The sequence below is a fragment of the Mirounga leonina genome, unplaced genomic scaffold (genome assembly GCF_011800145.1).
Source record: "Mirounga leonina isolate KUSES-001 unplaced genomic scaffold, KU_Mleo_1.0 Mir_101595, whole genome shotgun sequence".
NCBI lineage: Eukaryota > Metazoa > Chordata > Mammalia > Carnivora > Phocidae > Mirounga > Mirounga leonina.
In genome coordinates, this window is record NW_023270158.1 from 10,740,117 (window position 1) to 10,753,903 (window position 13,787).

A 13,787-nucleotide genomic window follows, 5' to 3' on the forward strand; every position below is an offset into this window, starting at 1 on the left:
GAGTCAAGTAGTTGTGACAGAGACTCTAGCCCCATAAAGAAAAAAGTTTGCAGACCTCCGTCCTATGCCTTTAGGTGCTTCTACAGTTCTTTCCTGGACTTCACAGCCTTCTGTCCCCTCCTGTTGGTCAGTTAAGCTATTTTTAATTTTTGGCTATTATAAATGATTCATTGAAAAATATCCTAATTGACTAACCCATGCGTATGTATGTGATTATTTCTCTAAGCACATTTTCTAGAGGAAGTCACTTTTTTTTTTTTTACATTGCAATATCGGTTTATTGGTTTCTGGAGTAGAATTCAGTGATTCATCACTTACATATAACACCACGTGCTCATCACAACAAGTGCCCTCCTTAATGCCCATCACCCATCTAGCCCATCCCCTACCCACCTCCCTCCATCAACCCTCAATTTGTTTTCTACTGTTAAGAGTCTCTTATGGCTTGTTTCCCTCTCTCCTTTTTTTCCTTTCCCCCTTCCCCTAATCTCATCTGTTTGGTTTCTTAAATTCCATGCATGAGTGAGATCATATGGTATTTGTCTCTCTCTAGCTGACTTATTTCACTTAGCCTAATACACTCTAGCTCCATCCACGTCATTGCAAATGGCAGGATTTCATTCTTTTTGATGGCTGAGTAATATTCCATTGTATATAGATATACCATATCTGCTTTCTGCATTCATCAGTCCATGGACATCTGAGCTCTCTCCAATTTGGCTAATGTTGATAATGCTGCTATAAAAACACTGGGGTGCATATATTCAAAACTGTATTTTTGGGGTGCCTGAGTGGCTCAGTTGGTTAAGCAACTGCCTTCGGCTCAGGTCATGATCCTGGAGTCCCGGGATTGAGTCCCACATCGGGCTCCCTGCTCAGCAGGGGGTCTGCTTCTCCCTCTGATCCTCCCCCATCTCATGCTCTCTCTCTCTGTCTCATTCTCTCTCTCAAATAAATAAATAAATAAAATCTTTAAAAAAAAACAACAACTGTATTTTTGTATCCTTTGGGTAAATACCTAGTAGTGCAATTGCTGGAACATAGGGTAGCTCTATTTTTAACATTTTGAGGAACCTCCATACTGTTTTCCAGAGTGGTTACACCAGTGTGCATTCCCACCAACAGTGCAGGGGAGTTCCCCTTTCTCCACATTGAGAAGAAATCACTTTTTGAAGCATTGGTTCATATAGCCAAATGAGTATCCTCAAAGTTTATACCAACTTTTACTCCAAATCAGAAATGTGTATGAATGCCTCTTTCCCCACCCAGTTTGCTATCTCTGGGGCTTTGCATTTTTGTCTCAGCCACCCTGACAAGTTCTTGTAACTTGCACTCCTTTGCTAGCTAATGAAGCTGAATATTATTTCCATGTGCTTATTGGCTGTTGGTGTTTAGTTTGTAAATTGCCTCTTTTTTCTCTTTTGCCCGTTCTCTATTCTGGCCTTTATTATTTTCTTGCCATCTGGTAACAATTTTTTTTTCTTTTTAACTTAAGGGTAACAACTTTTGCTGATAGGTAAGCTGCTCATGTTTCCCCTGAGAGTACATTTTTCCCTGCTAATTTTTTAAATACATGGACATTTAAAAATGGGACACTTAAAAAAAAAACATTTCCTACTTTGGGGGTCCTTCTTGCTTTATTGTTTGTTCATTGTGGGTGGACATACACCAAGGGAACATGTGACGAGAGGTACAAGGGCCCTGAAGGCCACGAGGATGTCATGTGGATGGAACTTTGTAAGAAACTGCCAAACTGTCTTTCCAAATGGCTCTACCATGTTGCATTCCCACCCGCAGTGAATGAAGGTTCCTGTTGCGCCACATCCTTGTCAGTAGAAGGCGCTGTAGGGATAGTATAAGGCATAGCAGAGGAGGGGGTTTCTCTTGCTGGTTTGGGGTGTTTTACCTTTTGCTCTCATGACATGGCTGCCGATGACGTATGTGAGACCCGGTGGTACTCATCATCCAAGGAGTTTCTGCAGTACCCTGGTGGGTGGATTCTTGCTCATCATTGTGGACCACTGGCTGTGGACCAGCTCTGCCTACGGTGCTCCAGCGATCTTCCCTGCCATCCAGTGAGCTACAGTCATGCCCTTTCCAGTGGTATCAAAATCTCAATCTTGGATGGGGGTGGGGTCTCTTTCAAGTTTGTTCCTTCCTTGGATTATCTCCCTTAGTCCTAGAAGAAGTCGCTGTTCCCTGCATTTACTATTCCTGTACTCTTAGAGTTCTCTTTTGCCCTATTAGTAGTTAACCACCTTCTACTAGTTAATTGTTTATACTGAATTTTCCCTATTCAGATGCCTGGTTTGGTTTCTGTCTCCTGACTGGAAGGACACAGTTTCTTTTAAATTTTTGGTTAATTTAAACCCTCAGGTAGGTTTTTTTTCTCCCAACTGAACTGCTAGGATTGGGTTTGAGGGGCGGGGGTATAGAACAGAAGAAAGGGCACCTGGCCGTGTTGGCAGACACCGTAGTGTCTGGCTCTGTCAGGGGCTCAGGTGTCTTGGCTGGCTAGGTGAGTGTGATGTGAGCAGGACTAACTGGCACATGGAGTGAATGGGACCCAGCATTCTTAAGAACCCTTCTGTCAAGATTCTATTCTAGAGACGTGGCTGGGAGAGGAGGTTGGTTACACTGTGTGAGATGTGGTGGGCTCGAAATCAGAAGGAGGAAGAGTCTTCTTGATGACGATCCAAAAGAAAATGGAACAGATGAGAGAGTCCAGATGGGGTCAGGGCCTCTGGTTAAATCCTGAGCAGCACCCAGAGCAGCTCTGATATTCCATCTGCTCTGGCATGCAAGCAACTGGTTGCCTTGTTGGTTGCCGTGGAAAGAGAAGCTCCACAGCCCAGAAGGATTTTATCCTTGTGATCAGCAGACAAGGTGCAGATATTTATATGATATTGTTTAAGCATTTTAATAAGATACAACATTTTAGGGAATGGCTTACATGAACTGTACATATTGCTTAATAGAAATAGTGTGCACTATGAGTTTGTTTTCCTTGGTGTGTACACTGTCGTCCCCGGGGAGGTGACTGAGCAAAGCGTTAGGTTGTGCTGCCTCGCTCCTGCTGGCAGGGACACAGGTGCAGAACTGTGGGCATGATGAATCCAACTCCAGTTGCATCACTGCTGCCTGGGCTCAGCTCGAATTGCTGTCCGTGGAGGAAATAGGATTCGTTCGTTTTCTTTCAGGGAACATGCAAACACATGGCAGCAGGGAGAAATAGGCAAAGCCCAACCTTTCCTTCTCTGAGGAGCTCTGGCAAGAGATGAGCCGATGAGCCTTTGGACATACTGCCTTTGTCAGTAGATGTTTGAGAAGATGGTATCCCTGTGGCAGTATGCTCTGCGGATAGCTGATCAATGTTTCGCTCTCTCCCAGAGCTATTGAGAAATAGTATCGATTTGTGAGAGAATCTGAAAACACTACATATGCTCCCAGAAGATATAACGAAATACTCAAACAGCTTTTTTAAAGGATTCAGATAAAGATGAAATGCATGAAAATCACTTTCCAGGCTTTTGTGATGAGTTATCTAGGGTGGGGAGTCAGGAGCTTTTCCTCTCATTTCTGTTTTCCTTTTGGCTTTGCTGCACTAGAACTGCTTGACAGTAAGTATGGGGGCCCTGGCGCTATGCCGGAGTGCTGCATTTGGGGAAAGAGAAAGGCTCTCCTACAAAAAGTCATCTTCCCAGGGTTCCTGAGATGGATGGGGACTAGGTGCAAGCTTAACCCAAGTTCCAGCTTCATGTTGCCCAAACTAGACTGATCTTGGAGATTTTGACCGGAATCCTGTGCTAGGACCCAGGAATCTGTATTTGTAACAAGTGCCCAAGTTGCAGACTTGATACTGTCAGCCTGCAAAGCATCATTCTTGTGGATCGACTCAAAAGTGAAGTTTATTTTTAAATGTACTTAGACTTCCTGCTTGTCCAGCCAGATTTAGGTTGGCATGACTCACCTACATAAATATATTTTTCAAGGCTTGGGAACACCGCTCTCAGCATTTGGGAGAACACATTAAAAACAAGAACAAGAACAACAGCCGCAAACCCGCTCGCTGTATTGAATTGAGCAGCTGAAAGGCAAACACCTGGCCTTTTCTTCCCAATGATGCTGCTTGGGCTGGTAGACTTTGGGATGGAACGTATTCACATTAAAAATTGTCCTTCTTGCTCCTTCCTGAACTATACTTCTTTTTTCCCTTTAAAACATAACATTTATTGCCTTTTTCTAATTACAAAAATAACTCATGCTCAGTGTCAAAAATTCCAAAGAAAAAAAAAAACAGAACAAAAATCCGTAATTTCATCTCCCAGTGATAACCTTGCTATATGTTTTCTGAAGACACAGTGATGTGTGCTTCTTGAGGCTTGTAATTACAATACAACAGGACCACTTTGTGAGAAACGGTAATTGTAAGTTAAAACGGGAATGTTAAAGGTAACCTCTACAAACTAGAATTTCATTCCTGCTACATTTTCACATCTTCAGAAATGCTGATCTATCAATCTGTCCTTAGAATTTTAAGAGAATCCATATTTTTAGAATTTATAAATACTGTCTTTTCTAAAGTTGTCATACTGCAGATAGATTTTTTTCTCTAAAGAGTTTAGATATCTATCATTCATTCTTTCATTATGATTGTTGAGCATCTATTATGGAGATGCAGCACTTAACAAGACTGGTAAAGTCCCTGCCTCCAGTGAGCTTATTTTCCGGGGTAGGGGCAAGAAATGATAAATAAGCAATTAACAAAACATTTTCAGATTCTTTGTGTTGAGTGGTCAAGGAAAGTCAATGTCTTCACTCTGACATCAGAGTTGACACCTAAAAGATGAAAAGGAGCCCAGCCTTGGGAAAAGGAGAGGGTCTGTTCCCCCACAACCTCAACAAAATGTGTTACAAAGTGGTTTTGGTTTGATTTGGTTTGGTTAATCTGCTAGGTGAGAACTGGTGTAGATTTAATTTGCTTTTCCATCAGTTTGGGTGAAGTTAAATATCTTATCGTATATTTAAGGGCTATTTTGTGGGGGTTTTTAGGGTACCATCTCTTAATCTTTTGCTCATTTTTTTTGAGCAAAAGAATTTTGTCCATATAGTTTTTGATCTCTTTTTCCCTCAGAAAACATTTTTTTTCACTTTAAACAATAAAGCTTTATTTCTCATTCACACTACTTGTCTATCAAGGGTTGGAGTTCTATTCCATATTGTCTTCATTCATTCTAGGATTCAGACTGATTGAGAAACTTCCCTGAACTATTGCTTGTTTTTAAATAATTTTTTTATTGTGGTAAGAACATTTACATGAGATATATACCCTCTTAACAAATTTTCAAGTATACAGTATAGTCTTGTTAACTATGGGCATGATGTTGTACAGTAGATTTCTAGAACTTACTCATCTTGCATGACTGAAACTTTATACCGGTTGAACAGCAATGCCCATTTCCTCCAACCCCCAGCCCCTGACAACTACCATTCTTTTTTTATTATATATGTACTTTTTAAAAAAATTAACATATAATGTATTATTGGTTTCGGAGGTACAGGTCTGTGATTCATCAGTCTTATATAATACCCAGTGCTCATTACATCACATGTCCTCTTTAATGCATCACCCAGTTACCCCATCCCTCCATCCCCCTCCCCTCTAGCAACCCTCAGTTTGTTTCCTATGATCAAGACTCTCTTATGGTTTGTCTCCCTCTCTGGTTTTGTCTTATTTTATTTTTTCTTCTCTTCCCAGATGGTCCTCTGTTTTGTTTCTTAAATTCCACACACAAGTGAGATCATATGATAATTATCTTTCTCTGATTGATTTATTTCACTCAGCATAATATCCTCTAGTTCGATCCATGTTGTTGCAAATGGCAAGATTTCATTTTTTGATGGCTGCGTAACATTCCATTGTATATATGTACTACATCTTCTTTATCCATTCATCTGTTGATGGCAACTACCATTCTAGTCTCTGCTTTTATGAGTTCAACTTGCTTAGATTCCACATAGAAGTGAGATCATACAGTATTTGTCTTTCTGTATCTGGCTTGTTTCACTTAGCGTGATGTTCTTCAGGTTCACTCATGTTGCAGCAAATGGCAGGATTTCCCTCTTCTATTTTTCTTTCTTTCTTTTTTTTTTTAGAGGTGGGATACGGCCAGAGGGAGAATCTTAAGCAGGCTCCATGCCCAGAGATCATGACCTGAGCCGGTAACAAGAGTCGGCTGCTCAACTGACTGAGCCACCCAGGTGCTCGAGGATTTCCTTCTTTTTAAAGGCTGAATAATATAACATTTGTGAGTGAGTGTGTGTGTGTGTGTGTGTATGTGTGTATTACATTTTATTTATCCCTTCATCTATGACAGACACTTAGGTTGTTTCTATATTTTGGCTACTGTGAACAGTGCTGCAATGAACACGATAATGCAGATCTCTCTTTGATAATGATTTTATTTCCTTTGGATATATTTCCAGAAGTGAGATTGCTGGATTGTTTTTAACTTTTTGAGGAACCTACATACTGTTTTACATACTGGCTGTCCCAAATTACATTCCCGTCCACAGTGCACAGGGGTTCCCTTTTCTCCACATCTTTGCTAACACTTATTATTTCTTAGCTTTTTATAACAGCCATTTTAACAGATGTGATATGACACACTTTCATGGTTTTGATTTGCATTTCCCTGGTGACTAGGGATGTTAAGTACCTTTTCACATATGTGTTGGTCATTTGTATGTCTTCTTTGGAGAGGTATCTATTTAAGTCCTTTGCTCATTTTTAATTGGACTCTTTGATTTTTTGCTATTGAATTATAGGAGCTCCTTATATATTTTGGATATTCACTGTTATCAGATAATGTGATTTGCATATGTTTTTGCTGTTCCATTGGTTGCCTTTTCACTCTTGATTGTTTCCTTTGCTGTGAAGACGGGTTTTTTGTTTTTGTTTTTGTTTTTTTAGCTTGATGTTGTCTCACTTGACTATTTTTGCTTTTGTTGCTTGTGCTTTGGGTGTTATGTCAAAGAAATCATTGCCCAGATCAATATCCTGAAGCTTTTGTCCTATGTTTCTTCTAGGAGTCTTAGTTTCAGGTCTTATGTTTTAAGTATTTCATCCATTTTGAGTTGATTTTTGTATATGGTGTAAGATAAGAGTCTTTGAGATTATTTAATTCAGTCTTAGGGCCTTTGTTGTTCTCTTTTCTCCACTGCAGTTTTTCTGGTTCACCCTAGGTTTCCACAAATGTTTGAGGAAGGAGCTTGGAAGATAGCTCTACTGGAAATTGGTGTTTATTTTTCCACTTACAGGTAATTTGATGGGTTTTTTTTGTTCTTTTTTTGTCTTCTAGTTATGATGATATCATGCAGCTTTTGTGGTTTTATGTTTCTTGTTGATCTGTACAGTTTTTTGGAGGGTATGCAAAAAAATATTCTTATTTAGGTTGTAATTGTTACCTTACTGAATTGCCATTCTTTTAAATCAGAAACTTCAGCTCATGTCAGAAATGCTGTTGTTCTCATAGAAAAGCTCCTTCCAATATTAATGCTTTAACTTTTTCCTACCCTAGTCAGAGCAGTAACTGATAGAAAGAGGAGTAGAAAATAGGGACCTAAGACCAATACAAAAGCTATTACAGTTTCTCACAAATGCATTAATTTGTCAAAAATGAGTAATAGTAGTAAGTTTTTCCTATAATGGGATTAACATTTTCTAGCAGGACTTTTAATAATACCAATTTTTTATATACTCTCAAAGAGCTTTGATATCACTTGAATTATTTACTTATGATTTAAGAATTAGCTCTTAAAAATAGGCCTTCTGGCTATCACTTAGTGCAACGACAAAGCATGTAATCCAGCCAATGTCACTCTATTCTTACAGGCTTGTTTGCAGCCCCTATAAATATTGGCCAGAAATGATTTACCTTGCCTTATTACCACTGTGACTTTAACATGTACTTTAAATGAGAAAAGTAATTGCCTGAACTATATAATGTCTCAGGGGAAGTGACTTCATATTACCAGTATTATTGGGGAGTTTGAAAATAATAGGAGGTATTGGCATCCTAGTTCTTTGAAGTTATACTTCACTCTCCTTAAAAACAGTATGTTTGGTGACATTACTCTGATAATTTTGCTTATCGGAATATTATTAAATAGACTGCCTTTGTAAAGGATTAATGTGATAAGATTATATCCTTGATGTGATAAACTTGAACTTAAAAAAAATCTTACCTATTTTTTTAGTAAAAGGCAAAATTTTGTTGAGTCAGAAGAGCAGCCAGAGTATCATCCTAACCATTTTTAACTGAATAGTTCAGTAGTGTTAAGTGTATTCACATTGTTGTGAAAAAGATCTCCAGAAATTTTTCATCTTTCACATCTGAAACTCTGTACCCACTACATTGCTTCCCCCCCTTCTCTTAGCCCTTGGTATCTATCATTCTACTTTATATTTCTATGAATTTGACTACTTTAAATACCTCATGTAAGTAGAATCATACAGTATATGTCTTTTCATGGTTGTCTTATTTCACTTAGCATAATGTAAGAACTTATAATTTTAAGAAAGGCTTTTATGTTATCTAATCTTATAAACTATGGGGCAGAGTAGATGACCATGCCAAATTGATGAATAATGTGAGAGTAAGCCCATAAATTGTACACTAAAAGTTTAATTCAGATTAAGATTGGATGGACCAAAAATTATTTCCAATTTACTGACTTTTGTGTCTATCTTACAAAGTAGAGATACCTCAGCATAATTAATATTAAAGGTCAATGAATGGATGGGAGAGCTACATTCTAAACTTATCTGGAAGAAGTAATGGAGTGTTATGAAAGGAAATGAATCATTTTTAAATCAAATACTTTAAAATAGTATATATATTTATGTACTATATATTTATATATACAACTATTCGATGAGAGATTATTTGCTTCTGGGAATTCTGACATTTTGCAGATATGCTTGACTCAAATTTTTCCAATTTTTTATTTATGCATTAGTCATAGATTTTTTGGACCCACTTAGGTTATAGCAAAGTTCCTTCTATAGAACCCTTTGGGATTAATTTGAATTTATTAATCCCTTTTCCAAATGTGTTTAAGGAATAGTGATGTCAGTTTGTTATTGAGTGATTTACATACAATAGATATTCTTATAATGGAAGCCAGACTTAAACTTTGAAATAGTTACATAACTTGGAGAAATGGAAATAGGAAATATAATGTATATCTAAAACAAATGGATTTAGTGGTTTCACAAACCTTGTCATGAGGAGATTCAACACCTGAGATCTTTTTTAAAAAAATTTATTTATTTATTTATTTTAATTTAAACTTAAAAAAAAAATTATGTTATGTCAATCACCATACATTACATCATTAGTTTTTGATGTAGTGTTTCATGATTCATTGTTTGCATATAACACCCAGTGCTCCATGCAGTACATGCCCTCTTTAATACCCATCACCAGGCTAACCCATCCCCCCACATCCCTCCCCTCTAGAACCCTCAGTTTGTTTCTCAGAGTCCATAGTCTCTCATGGTTTGTCTCCCCCTCCAGTTCCCCCACCCCATTCTTCCCTTACTGCTATCTTCTTCTTTTTTTTAATTTTATTTTTTAAGATTTTATTTCTTTATTTGAGAGTGAGAGAGAGATTGGGGGAATGTGCAGAGGGGGAGAGAGAGGGAGAAAATCTCAAGCAGACTCTGTGCTGACCATGAAGCCAGATGTGGGGCTCAATCTCATGACCCTGAGATCATGACCTGAGCTGAAACCAAGAGTCGATTACTTAACTGACTGAGCCATCCAGGTGCTCCAACACCTGAGATCTTTTAAAAATACCTGCTTAGTATCTTTCGTTTAAAAAGAAAGGTGTGATTGACTTATTTCACTTAGCATAATACCCTCTAGTTCCATCCACGTTGTTGCAAATGGCAAGATTTCGGGTTTTTTGATGGCTGCATAATATTCCATGGTATATATATATATATATACACACCACATCTTCTTTATCCATTCATCTGTCGATGGACATCTTGGCTCTTTCCATAGTTTGGCTATTGTGGACATTGCTGCTATAAACATTGGGGTGCATGTATCCCTTCAGATCACTACATTTGTATCTTTGGGGTAAATACCCAATAGTGCAATTGCTGGGTCATACGGTAGCTCTATTTTCAACTTCTTGAGGAACCTCCATACCATTTTCCAGAGTGGTTGCACCAGCTTGCATTCCCACCAACAGTGTAGGAGGGTTCCCCTTTCTCCACATCCTTGCCAACATCTGTTGTTTCCTGACTTGTTAATTTTAGCCATTCTGACTGGTGTGAGGTGGTATCTCATTGAGGTTTTGATTTGGATTTCCCTGATGCCGAGCGATGTTGAGCACTTTTTCGTGTGTCTGTTGGCCATTTGGATGTCTTTTTTGGAAAAGTGTCTGTTCATGTCTTCTGCCCATTTCTTGATTGGATTATTTGTTCTTTGGGTGTTGAGTTTGATAAGTTCTTTATAGATTTTGGATACTAGCCCTTTATCTAATATGTCATTTGCAAATATCTTCTCCCATTCTGTCAATTGTCTTTTGGTTTTGTTGGCTGTTTCCTTTGCTGTGCAAACTGAGGGTTGCTGGAGTGGTGGGGGGTGGGAGGGATGGGGTAGCTGGGTGATGGACATTGGGGAAGGTATGTGCTACGGTGAGCGCTGTAAATTGTGTAAGACTGATGAATCACAGACCTGTAGCTCTGAAACAAATAATAAATTATATGTTTAAAAAAAAAAAAGGTAGTAGGAAGGGAAAAATGAAGAGGGGGAGATCAGAGGGGGAGATGAGCCATGAGAGACTATGGACTCTGAGAAATAAACTGAGGGTTCTAGAGGGGAGGGGGTTGGGGGATGGGTTAGCCTGGTGATGGGTATTAAAGAAGGCACATATTGAATGGAGCACTGGGTGTTATATGCAAACAATGAATCATGGTACACTACATCAAAAACTAATGATGTATTGCAAGGTAATTAACATAACAAAATAAAATTAAAAAATTAAAAAAATAAAAAGAAAGGTGTGGGGGCACCTGGGTAGCTCACTCAGTAAAGGCTAAGCATCCAATTCTTGATTTTGGCTCAGGTCATGATCTCAGAGTAGTGAGATCAAGCGCCTTGTCGAGCTCCACACTGGGCATGGAGCTTGTTTAAGATTCTCTCTCTTCTTCTCCCTCTGCCCCTTCCCCCTCTAAAAAAGAAAATTAAAAAAATAAAAAGGTGTGGGAAAGGAGGAGAATAACAAATTGGAGAACTATTATTTTTTTTCTTGGTCAGTTAGAAAGGGAAATATGTGATTTCTCAGGTAAAAAGGATATTATTTTTTCAGAAATCTAGGAGTATCAGTCACTTGTAAGCTAAATAAAAACTCCCATTGATTTCATGTATGTACAGCATAGCAAGATTGGACAAAAGTTTTCTCTTCCTATGTAATTTTTAGTCACTACTATTATTTAAATGTGCTTATATATTTCCAGGGCGCCTGGGTGGCTCAGTCATTAAGCATCTGCCTTTGGCTCCGGTCATGATCCCGGGGTCCTGGGATCGAGCCCCGCATCGGGCTCCCTGCTCTGCGGGAAGCCTGCTTCTCCCTCTCCCACTCCCCCTGCTTGTGTTCCTGCTCTCGCTATTTCTCTCTCTGTCAAATAAATAAATAAAATCTTAAAAAAAAATAAATAAAAAATAAATGTGCTTATATATTTCCAATGAATGGTTTTAAGTAACCAATTTTATAAATACTGATCATGCATTCAGTTGTACTTCAGAATAGATAATTTGAGAATTTTAAGCTGAAACTGTATGTGGGAATAATATTAAAGAGAAATAAATGGGAACTACTTTAAAAACATTTAAGTGACAGCTTAATGTCTTCAAAGAAATAAAAGACAAGATTGATAATCTCAGGAACAAATTAGAATCTCTAGAAAAGAACCAAATGGAAATATTAGAAATGAAAAATACAGTGATTGATATTGATAATTCAGTGGATGAGTTTTCTAGCAGATTAGATACTGTTAAATAAAGAATTAGTTAACTGGAACATAGGTCAGAAGAAAATATCCATACTGAAACATGAAGAGACAAAGGAATAGAAAATGCATAAATGAGCATAAGAAACAGAGATTCAACAGAAATTTCTTACATACACATAATTGGAGTCCCAGAAGGAGAGAAGATACATAATGGTGCAGAAATAGCATTTGAAGAGATATTGAGAACTATAAAAAAATTGATGAAAGACAATCCATATACTCAAGAAGCACTAAAAAACCCAATAAAGATAAATATAAAGAAAACTACCCTGAGGTGCATCATAGCAGACTTTGCAAAGACCAAAACTGGTGAGGAAAAGTCGAAAACATGCAAAGAAAAGAGTTATATGATTTTCAAAAACAGCAATAATAATACTGACAACTAATTTGTCAAACAAAAAAGTAAGCCAGAATATAATGGAATGGTATCTTTAAAGTGCAGAAAGACATTAACTGCAAATCCAGGATCCTATATTAAGTGAAAATGTCCTTCAAAAATGTAGGTACAATAAGAACATGTTCAGAAAAGCAAATACCAAGAGAATATGACACCAGCAGACCCACACAGAAGGAATTATTAAATGGTCTTCTTTGAGTGGATGGAAAATAACCCCGGAAGGAAGGTTTAAAATGCAGTAGGAAGCCTTTTTTCTTCTTCTTAGCGCTAGGTGCCGACTATCTCTGCTCCTCTTTTCCTTTGCTGCCGCCCAGTTCCTGGGATCAGCTGACGCCATGGGTTTTGGAGACCTGAAAAGCCCCGCTGGCCTCCAGGTGCTCAATGACTACCTAGCGGACAAGAGCTACATCGAGGGGTATGTGCCGTCACAAGCAGATGTGGCAGTATTTGAAGCAGTCTCCGGCCCCCCACCTGCCGACTTGTATCATGCCCTCCATTGGTATAATCACATCAAGTCTTAATGAAAAGGAAAAAGCCAGCCTTCCAGGAGTGAAGAAAGCTTTGGGCAAGTATGGCCCTGCTAATGTGGAAGACACCACAGGAAGTGGAGCTACAGATAGTGAAGATGATGATGGCATTGATCTCTTTGGATCTGATGAGGAGGAGGAAAGTGAAGAAATGAAGAGGCTAAGAGAGCAATGCCTTGCACAGTGTGAGTCAAAGAAAGCCAAAAAACCTGCACTTGTTGCCAAGTCTTCCATATTACTAGATGTGAAACCTTGGGACGATGAGACAGATAGGGCAAAACTAGAGGAGTGCGACCGAAGCATTCAGGCAGACGGCTTGGTCTGGGGCTCTTCTAAACTAGTTGCAGGGGGATATGGAATTAAAAAACTTCAAATACAGTGTATAGTGGAAGATGATAAAGTTGGAACAGATATGCTGGAGGAGCAGATCACTGCTTTTGAGGACTATGTGCAGTCCATGGACGTGGCTGCTTTTAATAAGATCTGAAATCTACATCGTAGATCATTGCCCTTAAATAAAAGCTTAAAAGACAAAAAAATGCAGTAAGAAATTAAGAGCAGTGGAAAAGATAAATATGTGGAAAAATCTAAATGAATATTAGATGTATAAAACCATAATAATAATGTATTATGAGGCTTAAAACATATGTGGTGTTAAAATGTACAATAGAGCTCAAGTTGGTAGTAGAATAAATGGAATAAAGTATCCCATGGTTTTCTCATTGTCTGAGGAGTGGCAAATACATAAATTTATATTAAATTTAGCAAGTTA

At 38.3% G+C, this 13,787-nt stretch overlaps 1 pseudogene across 1 annotated transcript; it reads left to right on the forward strand.

The window, feature by feature from the left end:
• Positions 1-12,823: 12,823 nt before the first annotated feature.
• On the forward strand, positions 12,824-13,549 carry LOC118005570 (annotated as a pseudogene). The gene has a single exon (XR_004677837.1). The product of XR_004677837.1 is annotated as an elongation factor 1-beta-like (transcript).
• Positions 13,550-13,787: the final 238 nt, after the last annotated feature.